The sequence below is a fragment of the Mastigoproctus giganteus genome, chromosome 13 (genome assembly GCF_048544385.1).
Source record: "Mastigoproctus giganteus isolate SK-2022 chromosome 13, ASM4854438v1, whole genome shotgun sequence".
Classification (NCBI taxonomy): Eukaryota; Metazoa; Arthropoda; class Arachnida; order Uropygi; family Thelyphonidae; genus Mastigoproctus; species Mastigoproctus giganteus.
In genome coordinates, this window is record NC_143587.1 from 135422731 (window position 1) to 135447222 (window position 24492).

General features: G+C 38.3%; 1 protein-coding gene across 1 annotated transcript in view; it reads right to left on the bottom strand.

The window, feature by feature from the left end:
* LOC150076460 (death domain-containing protein CRADD-like) overlaps positions 1-24007 on the bottom strand; it is a 68469-nt gene extending 44462 nt beyond the window's left edge. The window contains exon 1 of the mRNA XM_090387516.1: positions 23986-24007. The gene's annotated coding sequence lies outside the window, so the exon portion shown is untranslated. The remainder of the gene's footprint in view (positions 1-23985) is intronic.
* Between the last annotated feature and the right edge of the window lie 485 nt (positions 24008-24492).

Sequence of the window (24492 nt, forward strand, 5' to 3'; positions counted from 1 at the left end):
TTCATGATTCTGAAGTAGAAAGACTATACCTTACCAGTGTTCACTTTCCAGTGCTAGGAAGTAATGAAACAAGTTTAAAAAGGTCAACAGAAAGTGGAAAAGAAATTGTTGAAGCTAAACCTAAAAAGAGCACCTGGGTAGATGGGATCTATCCAATTACATAAGGGGGAAACAGCAAAGGATGTAAGCAAAAGCTCAGCTATAATTATGAGAGCATATCTGGATTCAGGGGAGGTCCCTGTGGAAAGATGTGCAAGTGTATCGCCAGTTCAGAGTCACATGAGGAATTACAGAAGTGTTAGCTTAACTTCTGCTCCAGGGAAAATAATGGAGTTAGCAGTTACAGAAGTAATGTAGGACCATCTAGACAAGTGTGCAATTCTACTTCACTCACAGTGGATTTGATGCAGTGAGATTGTTTTTTGTTTTTGGTTTTTAGGAGCATTAGCAACTAAGGCCGTATTGCTCTGAGATATGCGGTGGTCATTCCCTGACCTTTCCACATCCTCCGTATTTGGTGGTGATGGGCTCGAACCCCAGTCTAATCAAGATGCAGTGAGATCTTGTGCAACTAATATGACTGGATACTATGGTACAGTGATAAAGGATCTGGATGCAAGAAAAAAACTTTGATATCATGTAATTAGATTTCAGGGAAACTGTTGCAAAAAAGTAACTGTGTAATTGGAGCAGTTTGTAAAATAATAAGAGGAGTTTACCTCGATATAATACGTAGAACACTTCCGTATGATACCCTTCAGAAATTAAAACGGAAAAAAATCGACAACTTACCAGTACATTAGAGTAAAATATAAATAATTATTTATGAATTAGAGTATTACAGCTCTGATTCATACTATCTAATACATTGGAGCACTGTAGCATTACTATCTATCTATATATTAAAAAAGTCATCCTCCTAGGGATATTTATTTGAGCCAATGGGAGAAGAGGGCAAAGCAATTACGTCACTACAAATGCAATTAATTACTGACAACTGCCTCAATAATGTTCACCAACCTCGTGCATGTGAGTCTCTGTCTAATAGTTGATGTTCCATTGTAATTTTTTTTGTATATTAATAAATATTGTATATTTGTAAATACTGTGGTTTCGTATTTTGTAAATATTTTAAATATTTGTATAGTTTGTAAATACAGCAGACTCTTCATTTACCGGCATCAGTTTAACCGGGTCACTTCAAGACTACAAATAAAAAAAAAAATAAACCAGAAATCATAAAATTCAAGTAATACCTAGAATGGGTATAAACAGATGTTTTGCAAGTCATAAATAAGCGACAAGCAGGACGTTATAAAGTCATCACTGGGAGATTATCTTGCAACGCCCACTGTCTTCACATCTGACACTAAAAAAAAAAAAAAAAAAAAGAAGAAATGTTTAGTTTGTTGCTTCAATTGTTCTGTTTCGTCACACTGCAAAGAGAAAAATTTTGTTTCGTTATTTATGTGAGGGATAACAAAATTTATTATTTTTTTGTTTAGAAATTGCGAAAATGATGGGTAAACACAAACGAGTTGCGTTTTCAATTAAACAAAAACTTGAAATTACTCAAGTTTGAAAACGGTGCATCCATTAAATCTCTAATGAACCATTATAAATAACCCCAGGGGCTCACATCTGGTGAGTATGGGCTTGGTAAACCCAAGGTCCTGAGCTGGTTATCATCATTCTTCTTTTCCTTAGTGATTTTCTCTCTCTCTCGGTAATTCAGAAAATTTTTTTTTTTGGCTGGTGCAGCATAAGCCTCAGGCTTCCTTGCACCATATGGCTAATAATGTTGGTGACCAAACCATATGCAACATCATAAAAAATAAAGGGAAGCTATTAGATTTAAAATCGACATCGAAAAAAATAAAGGGAAGCTCTGGACACGAGTAGTACGTGGTAAGTTTTTTTTATCTATCGCCAATTTTTTTACGTAGGTTGCTGAACATTTTTGGATATATTGTACTGTAGTAAGTAACCGACTTACGTAACTTTGAACTTACGTTAATTTTTTTTCACACAATTTTTTTTTTCTTTTTTAGGATTGTAAAATTTAAAACAGAATAATAATAGTAATAGGCAATCAATAAAGAGATTATGGAAGCGGGATATGGAGTCACAAGCTTAAAAATAGGAATGAAGAAAAGATTTCTTAAATTTATTTAGGTTTTTTATTCTATGACTGAAGATTTCAGTGAAGGGAACACACATTTCACCATAATAACGTAAAATCTCACAGAATTCCAGCTATCGGTATTATCGCAAATGCAATACAATCGAGTTTACTACCATTATAATGAATTTCAATAGCAGAAAAGCCCAATAATGCAAATTGTTTTTATTGTTTTATGGTAGTGACCTCCAGAAAGATGTTTTAGTAAAATGTGAGCTTGTGTTGGGTGATAATAGTGAGTTTTCGCCTTAACCCTGTGAAATTCTTAACATAAAATTTCGTTTTGACTGTTATCATAGTGCCGACTAAGAGAATAAGTGACAGCAGTACTAGTAAATCTATCAAAAAAAAAAAAAGAAAAGAAAAGGAAAGCAATTGATTTGGATCAGAAAATTAAAATAAGGATGTTTTAAAATGGTCAAACATGAACAAGTATTGAGTGGAATTTAGATTTGTCAATGTCAACAGTGAACACAATAATAAAGGAAAAAGAGAATATGAGAAGCAATGAAGGGATCGGCACCAATGAAGTCAACTATAATAACCGAGGCTGCGAAATACATATCAGCTTTTACTGTACAATTTCTTCCTTTAATGTTTTCTTTTCGTATGTGCCACTCCAACTTCACCGCTGTCCCCAGATAAAGTTTTTAATTGAACTAATTAAAAATATATAACTATTTTTATTCATTCTTCTGAGATATTATGTGGGTTTTGTAATTTTGTGCTCCTATATCCGTGATATGGATATAGGAGCAATAAAATATTGCTCCTAATATCTATATCACGGATATAGGAGAAATATTTTATCAGTCATTCCCTAGTTACATAAAACTTGACTTACGTAAGAAGTCCTGGGGCGTATGTTGGGGACTTACTGTGTTTTTGGATTGAAATCGATTATCTGGGATTTATTTTACCATCTATCCCGGAAAATCAAGAGTCTACTGTATTTCAGTTAAATATTTTAGTCCTGCTCTTTCGGATGCAACAATATTCCTCATGTATTATGGAACCCGAAGCAAAAGGTCTTTTCGTAAGTGACCTATGTAAACGCAGGTAAATAATTACATAGTGATATTGGCTGAAGTGCAGGATAGTATACACCAGCAGGTAGTTCGATGAAAGCGAGGAAGGTGGCAATAACTGACAGGTGAAGGCACCTCCATTTTCTGATTGTTTTGTGTCGTCGATGTTGGGGGGGCTTAGCTTAGGTAGGGTGTTTATCCCTAAATCCCACTGTTTTAAAATGAGAAAATGAGTTCCCGATTTAAAAACAGTGGCAAATTTGGGGGAAAACACCCTAGGAAGTCCGTGGATGGGGAAAGCAGTGGCATCTGCCAATCACTGCTTTGTTCCTGTCCATTTGTCGAAATATGGGAGTCAAGTTTTGCTTGCCGCCATGTTGAAGGGTGTACACCGTTCTGGATTTTACCATGATATTTATTCAACCTTGAGAATGCTGCATACTACAATGCACAGGTAAATAATTACATAGGTCATTTCCTGATTAGATATCGACCAGTGCATTTTGACAGTGTGTCTTTTACATAGATAAGATTTAACTTACTCCGTACATCTCTACATTTTAGGTAGAAAAATGCGAAGCCCCCCTAATTATTATTATTAGCCATATGGTGCAAGGAAGCCTGAGGCTTATGCTGCACCAGCCAAAAAAAATTCCCGAGTTACCCTGAGAGAGAGAGAAGTAGAAAGGAATCACCAAGAAAGAGAAGAATGATGATATTCAGCTCAGGACCCTGGGTGTGCCAAGTCTGTACAGGGAAGCTATTGCTATGGAGAAAGGGATGTTTGTTTGGGAGAACACAATTCCATGTTACCAATGGACACTGTTCTTCATGGACTAATGTTATTAGTGGGGTCCCCAAAGGTACATTGCTGGGGCCCCATTGTTGTCTTCAGTATTTATTAATGATTCTGATGAATGCATATCAAACCTAATGCCTGTTTGCAGGTGATACCAAGGTTGGAAGGTTGGTTACTGACAGTAATCAGGGTATATTCCTGCAAAAAATCTAGATAAATTAGGCAGATGAGCTGAAAAGTGCCAGTTGAAGTTTAACATTGACAAATGCAAGATACTGCATATGGGTAGAAGTAATCCCAGATTATTGTACCAACTGTGTGGTACCTCACAGTTGGTACAATAATCTGACAGTAGTGAAGAATGAAAAAGATCTGTGGGTAACTGTGCAATCAGATATGAAGCTCTGACAGTGCAGATGGGCTGCCAGAACAGCACATGGGTTTTTTTCAATGATATACAGGAATTCTGCTAGCAGGGATAAGGAGGTGATTATCCCAATGTATATAGCAATGGTCAGGTGACACATTAAGTACTGCATACAGGTCTGGAAATCTCATTTTAGGAAGGATGTGGATCTGCTGAAACAAGTATAGAGAAGGGCAATGAGATAAGTGAGGGGAACAAATAGATACTTTTACCAATAAAGGCTTCAGTTCTGCAAATTGCAGCATATGGAGACTGATAGGTGAGCTGAATAAGATGATTTAGGCTCTGACTGGATTGAGCAAGCTCAATGCTTATGACATTTTTCCTCTTGCTCAGACCACACTTACGAAGGTGCATAAATTAAAATTGAGGAGGGATAGTGGAATGACAGATATGTATGAGTTTGCCTTCCACCAGCAGGTAGTTAACTGTTGGAACAAACTTCCATCTATTGTTGTGGAAGTGGATCTTTTGAATAAATTTAAAGAACTAGGCAAACTATAAGAAGTGATGGAGGTGACGTGGGAAAGCTTTTTTTTTTTTGGCTAATCTTGCATAATTTGCCATCCCTACTAATAAAATTATAATTTTATTTATATTTTTTTCATAATTTTATAACTTGACACTACACTGAATAATAAAACAAAATGAGATCTTTAATAATATTCTTGTTATCCAAAAAATTATTTCCCAACTACCTCACTTCTGATGCACAGTGAGAGAAATCACAACAGAAACAAAAACTGCACAGAAAATCAGCCAAGGAACATTAGCACATTTTGTACACCATTCTTTTTTTTTTTTTTTTATCAATTGTTTACATAACATATTTTACACATTCATTTGCCTTGGAGAATTTTAGGCCCTCAAGAATGATTTATCTTGTTTTTGCTGTGTGCTTATCAGAGTTATAATTAAAAAATGTTAGATAATTCTTTAGATAGTATGAATCAGAGCTGTAATACTGAATATGTTCTACGTTGATAATAATATTAGTAAAATAATAAGAAGAGTTTACCTCAATACAGTACGTAGAACACTTCCGTATGATACCGTCCAGAAATTAAAACGGAAAAAACGAAAAAATCGACAACTTACCGGTACATTAGAGTAAAATATAAATAATTAAATAATCAATTTAACACAATCCAAATCAATTAAAACAATTAAAAATGAAATTAACGCAATTAAAAGAATCTAACGAAAATATTCAAAACGATTTTCCTTCCTGAAGCTGACAACGCTTTTCAACCGTATGTCGTGATCACAGGAACGAAAATTACCGAATCGGGTTAAACCTCAAACTTAAATAGTGATTATTTAAATTATCAAATATGGTCTCCACGCATCGGAGATCAAATATGGCCGCCGAACATTAACAGAATTCTCGTGTAATTTAATTTCAACGGTTTCTGCAATTAATAGTCGCATATAATTACGTTGAACGTTAAGTATTTTGGCCTCGTTAAATAAAAAAAGTATGTTTTTCGTTAATGGCATGAAAGGCTAATTCTGACGCTGCTGAACAAGAAGCACGAACTGAGGCTTCGTGTTGATTTACACGAATATTAAGAGAAAATCGCATCGAACCTTGGTAAGATGAGATGCAATCACCGCAAGAAATGTTGTATACCAGATCATTAATTTGTGTTGCGAACGTGGAAAGAACCAAGCGATTGTTCAGTATAGTGTGTAACTTCCGTATTGGCCTAGCTACAATTTTAAATTCGGTATCTTTAAAGAATCTGTTAAGCTGTTTGTGCCACTGTTCAACATATGGGACAGAAATAAAGTATTTTTTGATATTACTATTGTTGATTGGTGTAGTATTTTCCCCTAGTTAATCTGCTAGTTAATATTTGTATTTCTGAGTCCAAACCAGATTCCATCGTTGAATATTTATAGGCATTTAGAAATTGATTAAAGATAATCGATCTTTTGTAGGTGAACGGGTGATAGCTATTATAATGTAGAAGCATAAAGTGTGTTTGTAGGTTTTCGATAGATGCTAAATTGTATTTTATTCGAGTCCCGGGTAAGCGTGAAATTTAGAAAGTTTAATGACTTTGTATCTGTATCCTCCCTTTCCAATGTAAATTTAAGTCTAGAATGAATATTATTAAACGAAATGTAAAATGTCTGGATAGTACTACTATCGGTAATAACTAGAACATCGTCTAAATACCTTCCATAGTATGTGATACGGAGTCGAAAAGGTGTCAAATGTACATGCTCAATCGTTGAGAGATAGATCTCTGACATTAAGCCACCAGGCTAAAACCTATTGGTAATCCAAAAATTTGTTTGTACACCTTGTAGTAGTAGTAGTAGCAGCAGCAGCAGTGGCATGTGATGCAAGAAAGCAAGTGTATGAGCTTATGCAGCATCAGCCAAAAAAAAAAAAAAAAATCACACCATTCCCTCCAAATGCCTGTCCAGTTCCTCCTTAAATATATTCAACCTATCAACTTCCACAATGACAGATGGAAGTTTGTTCCAGCAATTAACCACCTGTTGGCTAAAGGCAAATTTCCGCACATCTGTTCTACATCTGTCTTTTCTTAATTTGAATTTATACCCCTTAGGTTCGTAATCTGAACAAGTGGAAGGATCCCATCAGAATTCAGCGTGCTCAACACATTCAAGGCCTTATATACCTCAATCAGATCACCACGCAGGTGCCTAGTCTCCAGCCACTGAAATTTGCAGAACTTAGGCCTCTCTTGGTAAGAGGATCCCTTCATTCCCCTCACCAATCTTGTTGCCCTTCTCTGTACACGCTCAAATAAATCTACATCCTTCCTAAAATGAGGCCTCCAGACCTGAACGCAATACTCAAGGCGTGGCCTGACCATTGTCTTATACAGAGGGATAATCACCTCCTTTTCCCTGCTAGCAAAATTCCTATACATCATTGACAAAACCCCATGACCTGCCCTGGCAGCCTGTCTGCATTGCTCAGAAAACTTCATATCTGACTGCACAATTAGTCCCAGGTCTTTTTCATTTTCTACCACCTTAATTGTAGTACCACACAGTTGGTACGTTTCTCTGGGGTTACTTCTACCCATATGCAGTATTTTGCATTTGTCAAGGTTAAACTTCAATTGCCACTTCTTAGCCCATCTGCCCAAATTATCTAGATCCTGTTGCAGTAGCACGCTGCCATTACTGTCATTAACAACCCTGCCAACTTTTGTATCATCTGCAAACTTCAACATTAAGCCTGATATACCTTCATCAATATCATTGATAAATATACAAAACAACAGTGGACCTAACACCAAACCCTGTAGGACTCCACTAATAACATTAGTCCACGAAGAGCAGCACCCATTGATTACCACCCTCTGTCTTCTCCCACTTAACCATCCTTTTATCCATTGTAGCAACTCACCCTTAATACCATTCTGCTCCAATTTGTACAATAGTCTTCCATGCGCAACAGTGTCAAAAACTTTCCTGAAATCCAAATATATGATATCAAAATTATTTTTTGCATCCAGTTCCTTTGTAACCACATCATAATATCCTATCAAATTTGTCAGACAAGACTTTCCCTTAACAAACCCATGCTGTGTCTGAATTATTGCTGCAGTCTTGTCTAGATGATCCTGCAATGCATCTTTAACCAGTGACTCCATTCTTTTACCCGGAACAGAAGTTAAACTAACTGGCCTGTAATTACTCGTGTCACCCTTCGATCCCCCTTTGTGAATTGGGGATACATTTGCACATCTCCAGTCTGTGGGAAACTCCCCTGAGTCCAAGGACGCTCTCATAATTATGGCTAAGGGTTTGCTTAGTTGCTTTGCCGCCTCAATTAATATAACTGGATAGATCCCATCCACCCCAGGTGCTTTTCTTACGTTTAACTTCAACAATTTCTCTTCCACTTTGCTCTCAGTTATTACAAAATCATTAAGTATCTTGCTACAATTTGATAACCTTCTGTCATTTTCAAACCTTAGTAATTCCTCACGTGTGAATGTAGATGCAAAATACTCATTCAGTTTGTTTGCTATCTGAGCACGATCATCAACAGTCGAACCATCGATGTCAAGTGGACCAATCTGATTCATCCCCTTCCTTTTAGAGTTTATATAAGTAAAGAAATCCTTGCTGTTTTTCTTAGCATCTTTTGCCAAGGATTTCTCGTAATCTGCCTTCGCCTGCCGAACCTCCTTTGTGACCTGATTACAGATTAACTTATATCTGCCATAGGCTTCTGAGTCACTAGATAATTTATATGCATACCATGCATTTTTCTTCTCTGTTACGAGTCTCATTAGTTCATTTGACAACCATTTAGGCCTAAACCCTGAACAATATTTCTTAATAGGTATAAAACTTTTAGTAGCTTCCACGATTAATTCCTTGAATGCTTCCCACTTAGAATTTACTGTTGGTAACATCGTCAGTTGATCCCACTGTACAGAATTTAAAAACTGTCGGAGACCACTGTACTCGCCTTTACATAAGCAAAAACCCTTTCCTTTACCCCTGATGGTAATTATATCTTTAAGTAAATCCCACGTCAGTACACTGTGATCATTGCCACCTAGTGGTTCTTTTATCTGCAAATTCCTAATACATGAATGATCACTGCTGATAACCAGATCAAGAGTATTACTTTCTTTGGTCGCTCTCGAACATGCTGCTGTAAAAAAACAATCATCCAATAAATCCACAAAAGTCTGACTAGTGTGCGAGTGACGAACCCACAAGTTCCAGTCAATATCTGGGAAGTTAAAATCCCCCATTATAAGACATTCCGATTTACTAGCCCACTCTATTTCTCTGTACAACTGTTCATTGTACTCATTCAAGTCATTAGGCCTATAACACACTCCTACTCTTATTTTTGCTTTTGCAGTGCTTATGTCACACCAAACTGACTGAGCAGAGTGCACTGTTCATCTATATCAACTGGATGCACTTCTTTTCATTTTATGTTTTTCTTAATTAAAAGCATAACACCTCCCTTCCTATCCTGTCTATCCTTTCTGTACACATTGTACTCCCCAAATTCCAGTTCGGCATTCCTTATATCTGTGTGACACCACGTCTCTGATATCCCAACAATATCCGCCTTTGATGTCTTGACCAACACTTCAAATTCATCAAATTTATTTACTATACTTCTAGCATTGGTATACATGCACCTATTCTTATTTTTAGTTACTCTAACACATCCCATATACCCACCTGTTTCACGATGACTGCCATCCGTCCCTGAAACCCCCAACACCCCTCGCTCCAGGTACCTACTTATTCTAATAGAAGTTGTGCAAGAATCACCTTCACCTCTGCCTACGGCTACTGTTAAACTATTAGTCCTTGTATCCCCCCAATCTATCAGTTTTCCGACCCACCTAACACTGCCTCGATAGCATCAGCAAATATTCTTGCACCCTTTCTATTTAAGTGTATGCCATCCCTGTAGAAGCAGTCTCTCCTATGTGAGGTGGTCTAATTATTGCTTTCTGCAAGTCTCATTCTGCACAGATATTTTTTTTTCAACAAGATGTAGTAAAAGTATGAAACTGTCCTGCTTCAACTCTCTCCAAAGAGAGTCTATGAATGAGAGATTTTAATTTTAATGCATCTTTGAATGCAGAGATTTTATCATTAGCCATGAAAAGTGTTATGTATTCAGTGCATTCAGTTTCTCAAATACATCAGCAAGATATGCAAACCCCTTGTGAATTATAATCAATAGACAAAGTCAATGAATCTTTACCATTTAACTTGAGTTGTTTTTCCTGTGGCTTCAGCTTTATGATCAGCAAGAAATATCAAAATTTCAGAGTGCAAATCAGAGAATCTGATTGGCCCATTACCTTGACTCAACCAGCATACTTCGGTTTAAAAAAGTAAGCAGCTGTTGACGCTGCCCAATTTGTAACAAACTGCCGGAAAATGTTGAAATTTAAGTCACAAGAATTTAGGTAGGTGACAATTTCTATTAGTGTCTTAAAAATATCTTTCAGGTTGGCAGTAAAGCTTTTCACAGCAAAATTTACCCGATGGAGTACACAGTGACTATTTGAACAGGAAGGGCATGCTATCAAGGTTTAGGCCTAAACGGAGGTCACATGAACTAATGAAATTCATGGCAGAGAAGATTAATGCTGTTGTTGTTGTTTTGGTTTTTAGGAGCATTAGCAACTAAGGCCATATTGCTCCGGGATATGCGGTGGTCATTCTTTTCCGCATCCTCCGTATTTGGTGGTGATGGGCTCGAACCCCAGTCTAATCAAGAAGCGTGTGCTACGCACTGCTGCTCCTTCCCACCTGGCTACCGAGGCGCCTAGAAGATTAATGCATGGGAGGCATATAAACTATAAGGTGACAGAGAAGCCTATGGTAGATAAAAGCTGGTCTGTAATCAAGTCACAAAGGAGATTAGACAAGCAAAGCCAGATTATGAGAAATCCTTGGCAAAAGATGCAAAGAAAAACAGCAAAGAATTGTTTACTTATGTAAACTCTACAAAGAAGGGATGAATCAGATTGGTCCACTTGATCCCCTGCATCTTGTTTTTCAGTTTGCTGTTCATTCCAATAGATGCAGTACAAGAATCACTTTCACCTCTGCCAGCAGCTACTGTTAATCTATTAGCCCATATATTCCCCCCCCCCAAGCTAGAAGTTTTCCGACCCACCTCGATAGCATCAGGAAATATTTTCTACCCTTTCTATTTAAGTGTATCCCATCCCTGTAGAAGCAATCTCTCCTGTTAACAAGCACAGACCAGGCTGAGAAAAATCTACCCCTTGCACAATCTCTCCAGCGCTGAATTAGCATTAGCATTAGTAGAGGCATATGATGCAAGAAAGCAAGCTTATGCAGCATCAGCCAAAAAAAAAAAAAAAACAAAAACCCACTTCCACTTCACCCCTCCGTTCGTTCAAAATGCCTGTCCAGCTGAGCCTTAAATTTATTTAGGCTATCAACTTCCATGACAAGGGATGGAAGTCTGTTCCACCAACCAACCACCCGCTGGCTAAAGGCAAATTTCCGCAAGTCTATCCTACATCTGTCTTTCCTCAATATCTTAGCAATAAATAAACCCTTACACCAACTATAAGTATTTTACTGTAACTGAAAATTTACAAATTAAAATATAAAATAAAATTACTATACTATGTATTTACAAAAACTGATATTATAATAAATTAAATTATGTACATTGTGAAAACATTAAAACTGTTAATAAAATCTTTGCAATAAAATATACTAAAATAAACCGGATTAAAAGCGATAAAAATGATAAGAAACCTGGGGCTTTCGGAAGCATCGGCTTCCTTCCTCAGCAGTAACAAAACTTCTTGCAACACTACCTTATATAACAGGCTCACGGTACTTATACACATGGTTCAGTCGGCACATGGTCTGAACTGGAAGCAGAAACAGCTCGGGAGTGTACTAAGCAAAACCGTTCATCCATACTTAGGACAATGGTTTCAAACAGAGGATGCATACGCACACCTCTGTCCCTATTCATGATATTGTTGTCGGATGAACTGATTCATAAGGTCTCGAGCCATTTACGGTCCCAGAATCAATGTGCTATGTACAAACAGGTTCATGGTACAGCCATGGGATTTCCCATTAGCGCCATCGTGTCCAATTTGGCCATGGAGGAGTTAGAGGCCAGGGTTTTTGGTGGATGTCAGTTTCCCATAAAGAAATGGAAGAGGTACGTAGATGATACCTTTACTGTGGTCCAGAAGGGGAGAGAGGATGATGCACTCCATTGGCTCAATAGCTTCTCCCAATTTACACAATTTACCTCAAAGGTGGAGACAGGAGGTACACTTCCATTCTTGGATGTACTGGTCTCTACGATAGGCTCTAGGCTCAAAACTTCAGTGTATAAAAAACCTATGTGCAGAGGCCAGTACACCCATTATAGTTCAGCACAAACTGGACAACATAAGAATAGTGTGGTAAAAGCTCTACTAGATGGAGCAGAGTCACACTGTACTACCAGGACGCTGCACAGAGGATGCTCTCTACCAAATAATCCAAGCTGCAGCCAACACTAATTACAAGTACTTTCTCCTCATAACCATTGACTTTGCCGGGGCCTTTGACATGCTCTGGTGGCCAAGCATTCTTCACAGGCTAAGATTGGCACGCATACCAGCCAACTTATACAGGTGTATAGAAAGTTACCTTTCCAACAGGAAGATCACCATACCAGAAGCTCACCAAATCTATCTACAGAGGCTGCCCACAGGGTTCGGTCCTGGCCCGTTCCTCTGGAACATCGTCCTTGATGAGTTACTTGGTCTGGATCTGGGCCCTGTTACTATCCAAGCGTTCGCAGATGATATTACCATCTCCATCGCAGTGGACACCACAGCAGCTCTCGAGGCCACTGGAAATGAAGCACTACAGATCTTACAGGACTGGGGGACTCTACACAAGCTCCGGATTTCTCCACAGAAGACACAATCCATACTTCTCAAAGGCACCCTACAAATATCAAGGCCTCCTCAGATCAAGGTACAAGGAAAAACCATCAAGCTGGTAACTTCCCTAAAACACCTGGGTATCATCCTGGATTCAAAGCTCTCCTTCCCGCACCTCTCATACCTTCAAGAAAAAATCAGAAATTATGCAGCCTTAATCGTCCGAGTAAGCAGGTGTGACTGGGGTCTGAACCAGAGAACACTCAAACTCCTATACGCTATATTCCTCCCTGCTATTACATACAGATCGGGGATTTGGTACCATAGAGCAACAATTGTTTGCAATAAATGCAAACTGGAAACAATTCAGCTGAGTATACTGCTTGCCATTACCAGGGTCTGTTGCACAGTAAGTTCTTCGGCCCTCCAGGTTCTTGCAGATGTCCTCCCCTTGACTTGGAGGTTATCCGTTGAGGATTGCACTACTGCCTGTCGCGGGGAATCCCAGCTACCATCTTGGGACATACCATCGACACCCGCACTGACTGTAAGCGAGAAAAGAAAAAACTAGCTGCCATGCTACAAATCTGGCAGACAAGATGGGAGGAGACGGACGAGAGCCTGATAACTAAGAAATTCATCCCGGATGTCAAACTAGTTTATCCAAAGTGGCCACCTTGGTTCTCTCCTGGCCTCTACTGTACATATATTATAACTGGACACGGCTCTATAAATCATAAGTTGATTGGGAATCATCAATAACCCCTACTGTACATGTGGAGAAATTGAAGATTGGGACCATCTTCTTTATAACTGCCCAATTTATAATGATCTTCAAGGAACACTGTACACCAGGCTACAACACATACCTCAAGGACAGGAGCACCTGCTAATTTCTGAAGAACAATATTACAAATCATTAACGGAGTACGCACAGAACCTCTTTTCTAGGCGCAGGACTCTACAACCAACTCAAGCCAGGGACAGAAACCTGTAAAGGACTTACTCAAACTTGAAATAAAAAATCTGTACTTCACTGTTTTACCAGCAGACTTGCTAAACCTGGAACATCCAGAGTAGGATTACCTGCTAACTTTCCATATAGTTGGGTAGGCTCCAGTGGTCTTGACCACTCCACCGCAAAATATGTCACACTCAGCACTCTCGCTGAGTGGTTTTTCTACCCTTCTGGGGTTATCCCCTCCCCCTTTTCTCCTGGTGGGGCATATGCTCCACTGTCAATTTACGGGATCCCCTTACTCTTACTTTCATCCCCCATCTTCTTCCGTACACCCTGTACTGCCGCACTCTACCTTATTTTTTATTTATTTTTATTATTTTTTTAAATTTATTTATTTATTATTTTTTTATTATTATTTTTTTTTATTATTATCGGGTTTTTTTATTTATATATTTTTTAATTTTATTTATTTATTTTTTTTTTTAATTGGTCTCCGTTCAGGATGCTCAGGCGACCCTGACGGAGAACTGCCAGAGAATAATGGGCAGCCTGGCTACCTCCTAGTGGTATGTGCGGGCAACGTGGGGTCCCACTGGGGTCCTGCGGCTAAATGCCTGGACACACAACAGAACCCAACACAATACTACACATTCAACACAATACACTTTTTCTGGCATTTACAGTGTTCTGTATTTCTTCACAGTGTACATATGGCGCAGATGTGGGAAACCACAGGTGGCGCCCAACCATAACACTATGCACACTATGTACTACCTCTGAGGACAAAGTATGTGAAATTAGACGAGTCACAGCAGACGTTAGAAAATGCGGATACCCCCACAGGATCATAGACAGATTTAGTAGAGGAACAGAGTCTAACCGTCAGGAACCGTTTGTTCCTGTGGCTACTGCATACATTCCTCACTATCCGGCAGTTACTGAGCATCTAGCGAGATTTTGCATGGTTATACAACACGCTGTGTGCAGCTTCCCGGGCAGAGGTTGCACACAGTTGTGTCCCAAGTAAAAGCCCCAATAGCAAAGGACCTGAGTAGTGGAGTAGTATAAAGGATAAAATGCCCGGATTGTGGGGAATATTATGTGGACGAGACAAAACGACGGCTCAAGGATCATCTGGGGGAGCATGCAAATGCTATAAAAAAATGCTGATTACAACAAGTCTACTGTGGCCGAGCATTTTTGGGAGAGGCAGAATCAAATCTCCCCAGAGGATGTGGTTATTGTGGATCGAGGGCATGGGTTCTGGGACCGTAAATGGCTTAAGAGCTTACAAATCAGTTCATCCGACAACAATATCATGAATAGATAGAGGCATGCATATGAATCCTCTGTTTGAAACCACTGTCCTAAGTGTGGATGAACGGTTTAGCTTGGTACACTCCAGAGCTGTTTCCGCTTCCAGTTCAGACTATGTGCCGACTAAACCACGTGTATAAGTACCGTGAGCCTGTTACATACGGAAGTGTTGCAGGAAGTTTTGTTACTGCTGAGGAAGGAAGCCGATGCTTCCGAAAGCTTCCGAAATTGCCCAACCTCAGACGCCTTTTTCAGGATGTCTTTCATTTGAATTTATGCCCTCTCAGGTGATTATTCTGAGCAAGAGGAAGAATTCCATCAGCATTGAGCAAGCTCAAACCATTCAAAGCTTTATACACCTCTATCAGATCACCACGCTGGTGCCTAGTCTCCAGACAATGTAATTTGCAAAACTTAGGCCTTTCTTCGTAAGAGCACCCCTTTGTTCCATTCACTAATCTTGTTGCCCTTCTCTGTACTCGTTCCAGCAGCTCTACATCCTTGAAATGAGGCCTCCAGACCTGTATACAGTACTAAAGTTGTGGCCTGACATTGCCTTATACAAGGGAATAATCACCTCCTTATCCCTGCTAGAAAAATTCCTGTATATCATTGACAAGACACCATGAGCTACTCTTGCAGCCTGTCTGCACTGTCAGAAAACTTCATACCTGCCTACACAATTACCCCCAGGTCCTTTTCATTCTCTACCCCTGTCATTGTAGTACCACAGAGTTTATACGTTGCTCTGGGGTTGCTGTTTCCCATATGTAGTACTTTATATTTGTCACTGTTAAACTTCATTTGCCACCTCTCAGCTTATCTGCTCAAAGTTTCCAGATCCTGTTGCAACAGCATAGTGTCAGCAGTGTCCTTGACAACCTTTGTATCGTCTGTAAACTTGGACATTAAGCTTGATATACCATCATCAATATTATTTATAAATACAGAAAACAATAATGGATCCAACACTGAACCCTGAGGGACTCCACTAATAACATTAGTCCACGATGAGCAGTGTCCATTGATTACCACTCTCTGTCTTCTCCCCCTCAACCACCCCTTTATCCATAGCAGCAATTTGCCTCCGATGCCACACTGCTCCAATTTGTGCAGCAGTCTTCCACTGCAACAGTATCAAAAGCCTTTCTAAGATCCAAGTATATAATATCAAAGTTATTCCCTGCATCCAGTTCTTTTGTGACTGCATCATAGTATCCAATCAAATTGGTCAGGCAAGACTTCCCCTTAACAAAACCATGCTGTGTCCGAGCTATCACTGAAGTCTTGTCTAGATGATCCTGCAGTGCTTCTTTAACCAATGCCTCCATTAATTTTCCTGGAACAGAAGTTAAACTGACAGGTCTATAATTACTTGTGCCAGCCTTTGATCCTCCTTTGTGAATTGGGATCACTTTTGCACATCTCCAGTTTGTGGGTACCTCTCCTGAGTCCAAGGAAGCTCTCATAATTATGGCTAAGGGTTTTCTTACTTCCTTTGCTGCCTCCTTTAATATAACTGGATAGATCCCATCCACCCTGGTTGCCTTTCTTGTGTTTATCTTCAACAATTTCTCTTCCACTTTACTCTCAGTTATTACAAGATTCTCTAGCTTACTGCCAGAGTTGAATACGCCTCTGTCATTCCCCTCGCTGAATAACCTCTCATGTGTGAATGTCGAAGCAAATTATTCATTTAGTTTTTTACCTACCTGAGCAGGATCATCAACAGTTGACCCATCGATATCAAGTGGACCAATCTGATTCATCCCCTTCCTTCTAGAGTTTACATAAGTAAAGAACTCTTTGCTCTTTTTCTTTGCATCCCTTGCCAAGGATTTCTCGTAATCTGCCTTTGCCTGCCTAACCTCCCTTGTAACTTGGTTACAGATCAACTTGTATCTATCATAGGCTTCTGTGTCACGTGTTAATTTATATGTATCCCATGCATTTTTCTTTTCTGTCATATGCCTCATTAGTTCATCTGACATCCATTTTGGCCTAAACCTTGAACAATATTTCTTAGTTGGAATGTAACGCCTAGTAGCTTCCAAGATAAGTTCTTTGAATGCTTCCTATTTTGAATTTACTGTTGGTAACATCTTCAGTTGGTCCCACTGTATGGAATTTAAATACTGTCTCCGACCATCGCAGTCGCCTTTACGAAAGAAATAACCCTTCCCTTTACCCCTGATGGTAGTTACCTCTTTGAGTAAATCCCACTTCAGCACACTGTGATCACTGCCACCTAGTGGTTCCTTTATCTGGAGATTCGTAATGCATAAAGAATCACTACTGATAATCAAATCAAGAATATTACTCCCTCTAGTTGCCTCCCGAACATGCTGATGTAGAAAACAATCATCCAATAAATCCACAAAAGCCTTGCTAGTGTGTGAGTGACCAACCCACAAATTCCAGTCAATATCTGGGAAATTAAAATCCCCCATTATAAGACTCTCTGATGTACTGGCCCACTCTCTTTCCCTGTACAGTTTCTTATTATACTCACCAGAGTCATTAGGCCTTATAGCACCCTCCTACCCTCAATTTTGATCTCCCAATGCTTATGTCACACCAAACTGACTCGACACTGCACTGTCCAGCGATGTCGACTGGCTTCACTTCCTGGGATTTTATGTGTTTCTTAACTAATAGCATAACCCCTCCTCCCTTCCTATCCTTTCTGTAGAAGTTGTACTCCCCAAATTCTAGTTCTGCATTCCTTATATCTGTGTGACACCACGTCTCTGATATCCCAACAATATCCACCTTTGATGCCTTGAGCAATACCTCAAATTCATCAAATTTATTTACCAAACTCCTAGCATTGGTGTACACGCAAGTATACATGCACCTGTTTCTATTCTTAGCTACCCTAACACAACCCATGTGTTTACTTGTACTGCAATGACTTCCAGCAGTCTCAACGAGTCAGAATTGATCAACAAGGCTCTCATCATATACTCCCTCCTATTGTGTCTGGGCAGAATTGCAGAAACATTCAAATTCAACCCTAATTCACAGTTTTTTCAATAGTGATCTGTACTTGTTAAGTAATTCTACCAGGCTCCTACTCTTAATATCATTAGTGTCAATGTGTACAACAATATCATCTTTTGTGCCCTTAAAAGATATCTGCTCTACAACATCATCATCAACCTTTGCCCCTGGCAGATATACCCTGGTCCTGTTTAGTTGTCTCTGGCTTCTTTGCAACGGAGAAGGTGATCACCTGGAAAGCATGCCCATGCCCATTTACATCACAAGGAGGTGGAGCACAACTGGATATGTCTCTGGCCAAGTGGAGGTAAACCATTACAATAGTTGTCTGCCTTGAAGAGCGCAAAGTCCTACACCCACTAGAGCTAGTGCTATACCAGTGTATAGCAGTAGGTGCCAGCAAAATCCACAGCTACCACACTAAGGGTACCAGCATAGTGAAAAAAAAAATAATAATAATAAAAACATATATATAATAAATAAAATGAAAGTAAAATTAAAATAAGCTGATAAAAAAATTATAAAAGTGGAAAAAGAAAAAATAATAAATAAATAAAATGAAAGTAAAATAAGATAATAAAAAGAAATTATAAATAAGAGTGAAAAAAATAAAATATATAAATAAATAATAATGGTGATTATAAAATTATTATTATTATCAGCCATATAGTGCAAGGTAGCCTGAGGCTTATTCTGCACCAGGCAAAAAAAAATTTCCGAGTTACCCTATGAGAGAGAGAGAGAGTCAGAAGTAGAAGAGAATCACCAAGAAAGAGAAGAATGATGATACCCAGCTCAGGATCCTGGGTGCGCCAAACCCATACTCACCAGATGTGAGCCCCTGGGGTTAAATAAAATAAAAGGAAAAAGATAAATAAAATAAAGAGTTGCCCAGACTGGAATACCAGCAAAAGAAAAAAAAAAAAACATAAGTGAACTACCCAAGATCGGACAAATCCTGCATGCAGTGCAATACCAGTGGGTGCCAGCGAGCCTCATGTTGTCCAGGCCTGAGGGGAAATAAAAGTAAAAAGAAAACTGGATCAATATGGAGTAGATCTTCAAAAAGATGATCTTCTAAGAGCTATTCAGAGTGACAGGGTTTCAACTTTGTAAGACACCACTCACTGAGATATGATGACTATGTTGAAGCTGATGACGTTAACGAAGGTGTGAGACTTCAATTGGCCAATCCTGTTTCAGGATTGGCCAACTGAAGTCTCATCTAGCAAATAAATCAGAAGCAAATTGTTGTAGGATTGTGAGATGTGAAGCAGATTCTACTAATATTTTTCATTACCAGGTGAGAAAGTGTTTATACGCTCCTCTAGTGATTTCCTTAGCTCAGTGTACAAAAGGCAGTGATAGAGCAAGTGGTTCAAGTCCTCCAGTTGGAGACAGCCAAGAATCAGTATTACTTATTCTGAACTGAAAGAGTTTGGAGTTAAAAGAGCCACGTCCGGTTATGATAAATTATGTTCAGAGGTTTGGAGAGAACCATAGGGAATTTTTCTTGTTGGCAGTAAAGGAGACATCTAGAATAAATTTATATGTAGCTCTGCCTTTAGAGTTGTGTCCCAAATCTGTATTAATTCAGACCAAATCTGTGCTTTTTCAATAAAAAGCACACATTTGGTCACACAATAAATACAGCTAATTACACTGCATACACTACTGGTGCATGCAAGAAGATTTTATTTTATTTATTTATAGATTTAAAAATATAACAGAAAAATTAATTAAAAAAACATGGCATCTGCAGAAGTGCCATGCTAGATAGAAGATAAAAAAAAAAAAAAAAGTTATCTATTGTGGGTATTTAGGAATTCACTATTATATCCATGATTGGTGTTTTGTAAACATCTGAAGTATTTCTTACTCTTCAAATCACTTGTATACAAACTGAAAAATTATTCACAGACTTTCTCAAGAACATAGCAACTTTGCCCATATTGTGTGGATGTGTATTACATCTGTGAAAGTGTGTTCCTGGGCTGATTTGCATGTTGTGTGGGCAGAAAAACCCTACCTCCACCTGAAATCAGAAAATACAACTCTGAAGAAGCTATAGTTAGCATATCGAGAAATTCTTCAATTGTAACAGAATGGAAATGATTCACACACAGAACTCTCCAAACCAGTGACAAAGAATGGCTCATGGAGGACCTATGCAACAAGAAATTCTTGCATCACATGCCTTTTATTTTGATATTTGAAGTGATGTAATGTGTTTGTTTTTTTTTAATGAAGGGGGCATGTAGTAGGTTGATTATAATGATTATAATGATTACAAGCTAAAGATTATAATGATTTATGCACCAACGTCGAGCCATGATGATGAAGAGGTTGAAGAAATGTACACCGAAATTGAGTCTTCTAGATGAGCAGAAAACCCACTACACTATTATTATGGAGGGACTTCAATGCTAAGGTTGGAAAAAGGCAAAACAGCGCAGAAAGAGGAACTATAGGAAATTTTGGAATTGGTGAAAGAAATAAAAGAGGTGAAAGACTTGTGGAATTTGCAGAATCTCAAGGAATGTCAGTAATGAACACTTTTTCAAGAAAAGGGTGAACAGAAAGTGGACATGGAAGAGTCCAAATGGATTAACAACTAATGAAATCGACTTCATCCTCATTAACAGAAGATATATTGTGAATGATGTTACCGTCCTGAATAAGGTAAATGGTGGAAGTGATCACAGAATGATAAGATGTACACTTGATATAGATGTAGGAAAGGAAAGGAAAAAACTGACTCGAGTAAATAATACAAAGGTCTTTGAGATAACAGAGGAGGAGAAAAAGCAGTATGTACTGGAACTCAAGAACAAGTTTGAGCTTCTGCAGACTGCTCAGGACCAAGATATCGATGAGGAATATTACAACTTTCTGAAAGTGATAAACCCCAAGAAACCAATAGGGAAACAGAAATCCAAAAAATTAGTCATGAAACACTTGTCATGAACCGAAGAGGACAAATGAAGAGCAAGAAAAACACTGACAGGGAGAAAATTGAGTATACTGAGTTATGCAAAGCCATTAGAAAGAGACTCAGAGAGGACATAAGAAGATTTAACACAAGAAAAGTAGAACAAGCATTAAGGGAAAACAAAGGATTTAAATCAGCAGCCATGAGCAGTAATACAGAAAGACAAATGATACCGAAACTGAAGAATAGCAATGGTGTACTTATAAACAGTAGAGAAGGCATAATTCAAATAGCAGAAGACTACTATAGAGAATTACACAAGGAGGGAGGGAATGCTACCAGCAGTGGGGAAGATGGATTGCAAAGTAGCAACACTTACGACATACCCGATATTCTTCCTGATGAGGTAGAACATGCATTGAAGAAAATGAAGAATCGGAAAGCCCCGGGGGAAGATGAAGTTACTGTAGAGTTGTTAAAATTGGGAGGAAGAGACATAACACAAAAACTGGCAAGGCTCTTCACAAAGTGTATTAGAAAAAGTGAGACGCCTAAGCAGTGGAATAATGCAATCATAGTTTTACTGCATAAAAAGGAGATAAATCAGAAATTGGAAATTATGGACCAATTAGCTTGTTATCCCACATCTACAAGTTGTTCACAAGGGTCATTACTAACAGATTAGAAAGAATACTTGATGAGAATCAACCGAAAGGGCAAGCTGGCTTTAGGACAGGATTCTCAACTACGGATCACCTTCATGTAATATCACAGCTAATGGAGAAAGCAAATGAATATAAAACACCATTATGCTTGGCATTTGTGGATTATGAAAAGGCATTTGACTCCATACAGCATAAGGCAATGTTTCAGGCACTGGAAAGACAAGGCATAGATAACCCATATATTATGATTTTGAAGAAAATATATGAGAGTGCTACCTTCTTTATTAGATTAGACAAAGACAGTAGCAAATTTAAAATCGAGAAAGGAGTTCGAAAAGGAGACACAATATCTCCGAAGCTGTTTACTGCTGCCCTTGAGGAAGCTTTCAGAAGATTAGACTGGTTGCAGAAAGGAGTCAATGTGAACGGAGAGTACCTAAACCATTTACGATTTGCAGATGACATTGTGGTCATAAGCCACGATCCCAAAGAATTAGAGGAAAATCTTAATCAGTTATGCACAGTTAGTAAGGATTTTGGACTAAAGATGAATATGGCTAAAACAAAAGTAATGATGAACAAGTATGCCACGGAAAGGGAAATAATGATTGAAGGAGCAGTAATTGAAAAGGTGGAGTCATATACTTATCTGGGACAAGTTATCAGCTGTAATAATGATAAATGGCTGGAAGTCAAGAGAAGAATAAATTTTGGATGGATAGCATTCAGAAAATATAGTCACATACTGAAGAGCAATATCCCAGTTTGTCTGAAACGTAAAATAATGAATCAATGTATACTCCCCACCATGACTTATGGAAGTGAAACTTGGGCACTCACCAAAAGAATGGAAGAGAAGCTGAGAACTACACAGCGAAGAATGGAACGAATTATATTGGGAATCAGACTGTTAGATAAGAGGAGAAACACATGGATTAGGCAGCAAACTCAAGTAAAGGACATTCTTATCAAAACTAAAGAACTAAAATGGTCTTGGGCAGGACACATAGTTCGAAGACATGATAACAGATGGACTAAAAAAATAACAGAATGGTACCCAAGAGGAGCTAGAAGAAAACCTGGGGGACAAAGGCGGAGATGGATAGATGAAATTCATGAGTTTTTGGGTAGTAAATGGATGGCCAGTGCTCAAAACAGAAGGAACTGGAAAGTTGCTGGAGAGGCCTTCATCCTGCAGTGGATTGAAAATGGCTGATGATGATGAGTAGGTTGATTGTAGGCAAAAAAAAAAAAAAAAATCAGTTTTGTAAATTTATTAATTTGTTTCATGACAAGCAATACCTTGAGAAATATAAAATATAAGTCTTTCAGCTCAAACTGTATTAGACCTTTCACTAGTTCAGATATCTCTCTTAACTAGAGGTATACCACAGCTTAATTAACTTTCATACCTCCCCTTTAAATATTTCATAAATTTCACATCCTCTTCAAGAGCGACACAAATGGATTTGACAAAATTTAGCTCAGTATGCACGCTTTTATACATTAATATATACTTCTGCTGGTATACAAACAAGAGAAAAACAGAAACTGTCTATCGTAATACTAGTTCTCTTTCTCTATGCAAAACCATCTGCCCACCTATTCTAACTCCCAGGGGCTCACATCTGGTGAGTATAATTTTGGCACACACAGGGTCCTGAGCTGGACATCATCGTTCTTCTCTTTCTTGTTGAATCCTTTCTATTTCTCTCTCTCGCTCTCAGGGTAACTCGGGAATTTTTTTTTTTTTTTTTTTTTTTTGGCTCGTGCAGCATAAGGCTTCTTTGCACCATATAGCTAATACTAATAATAATAATAAGGTAGGTTTACGACAAAACGCAACTACAAAATAAACCAAATAGCACAAGAGTTATACCAGACACCTACCTAAAAACACACATTAGTACTGTAACGAGGAGAGCTACTCGAATATGAAAACGCTTGTGGGGGGGGGGGAGTTTCAACTTAATCTTAATCCAAGCGCTCTAAAAACTGCTCCCGATATGAGAGAATAAAACGAAAACATTTTGACATGACAGAATGAAACGAAAACTTATCTACACGAAACTGCCTTACGCACCACATCTAATACAAACAAAGCGGGATGTTCAAATGGCAAGTAAAACGGCCCAATTCAGCTGATGCATGTGTGAAAACTCTTAACCAACAAACTGATTTAAATATATATATATATATATTTATATATAAAAAAAATTCAGAAGAGTCATATAATTCCTTTCATTACCTGCCTGACAGCAAAATCTCCAGACCACAGATTATTGAAAAAAAAAAAAAAAAAAATTCAAATTCGCCTACCAAACAATTACCAAATGAGGACATTCTGTCACCCACTCTTCACAAGAATATAAAAATTAAATCACTAAATCAGGAATTAACATAAAAACACACAAAATTAATAAATATTTATTGGTTTTTTGCGGAAATTTTATAACTTCCTATCACAACTCTGGTGGGAAGGGGAAATCGAATATTAAAAAAAAAAAAAAAAGAAAGAAAGAAAGAAAAAAAACCAAATCACACACACAGAAATCCAAAAAACGAGAGAAAGAAAAGAAAGGGAACGCCAAACGATTTCATAGAGAAGAAATCCAGTCCATTACAAGTGCCTCAGGGTATAATCGTCGTGATCAAAATGTACACTTTCCCTGCTATATAATATCGGTGTTTTGATACACCATAGACACTCTTAAAAAAACTAAAAAGTAGTGTTGTGGGCATCATTTGCTCTTTC